The sequence below is a fragment of the Phalaenopsis equestris genome, unplaced genomic scaffold (genome assembly GCF_001263595.1).
Source record: "Phalaenopsis equestris unplaced genomic scaffold, ASM126359v1 Scaffold000002, whole genome shotgun sequence".
NCBI classification, from domain to species: domain Eukaryota; kingdom Viridiplantae; phylum Streptophyta; class Magnoliopsida; order Asparagales; family Orchidaceae; genus Phalaenopsis; species Phalaenopsis equestris.
Genome location: NW_018164444.1, coordinates 64,413,960 through 64,415,311, shown reverse-complemented (window position 1 = coordinate 64,415,311; position 1,352 = coordinate 64,413,960).

Below are 1,352 nucleotides of genomic sequence, written 5' to 3'. Positions count from 1 at the left end.
TTAAAAACTGAAGTTAAGAAAGTAGTTCTGAAGATTGATAATCAGTCCGCAATTGCATTAAGCAAGAATTCAGTTTACCATGAGAGGAGCAAACATATCGATACTCGATTCCGCTACATTAGAGATTGTGTTGAATCTAGAATGATTGAAATTCAACATGTTTGCACAGAAGATCAACGTGCTGATATTCTGACAAAGTCACTTGCAAGATTGAAGTTCTTGGAGATGAGAGAAAAAAATTGGTGTACGAATCGTCAGTGAAGGACAACAAGCTTAAGGAGGAGATTGTTGTGTTAATCTAGTTGTCTCTAGAAATTGTTTATGTATTTTTGCACATTTTTCATGTGGATTAGGAAGTTTTGAAAACCGTTTTGTGGTTAGGTGGTTAGGAAAACCGTTAAGTGGTTAGTTAGTTTTATTTTTAGAAAAATGTGATGTATTTGCTTATAAATTAAATCAGAAAATGTAGAGGGTGTGTGAAAACTACTAAAAAAATTCCTCCATTTTTGTTGGCGTTTAAAGTTTGGTTTTGAAAACCAACATGGCTCTCAAATTAATAATAATAATTAGTGAAATAGATCTTTGACATACCTAAATTTTTAATATCAAAATATTACGAATATATATATATATATATATATCAAACTTTAGATTTCAGATATGCAAATGGATTAAGAATTGTGTGATATGTATTTAAGGGTCTGTTTGGGATCGATGACCGCAACTTTTTAAAAAGATGATTGTAAAGCTATGATGGAAAAAATAATTTTTAAAATGTTACAATATGAATTATAAATATAATTTTTTTTTTCAAAAAATAAAAAATCGGCTCTATTACAATCACCACACTTTAGCCAATTATGTTGAAAAAAATAATTTTTCATCACAAGAAAAATTCTAGAAAGTAATAAGAAAACAGTTCTCCAAACATAAGCAAATCTTCAAACATAATTCTGATGGTGATCAGAAACACAAACTATATAGAAAATTGTCTCAAACATATCCTAAATTTTTATTTATGTTTAAATAAGTTGTAGCCAAAAGCTCCCAAAAGATTTATCATTTCGGCATTTACATGTACATACCGCCCAATTCTTATATATTTATACATGATATATTCAGCTTCTATTTTATTATTATTATTATTATTATTATTATTATTAATTATTATTATTATTATTATTTTGCATTTATATCATTAAAATCTCTTATATCACATCAAAAAGAATCACTATTTTAAATTCTTATGAATGCAATTCACATTTTCATGCATACATTAGCAACATATATATATATATATATATAAAAAGATAAGAAAAATTGAAATAAAGCAAAGCAAATGAGAGAAGATC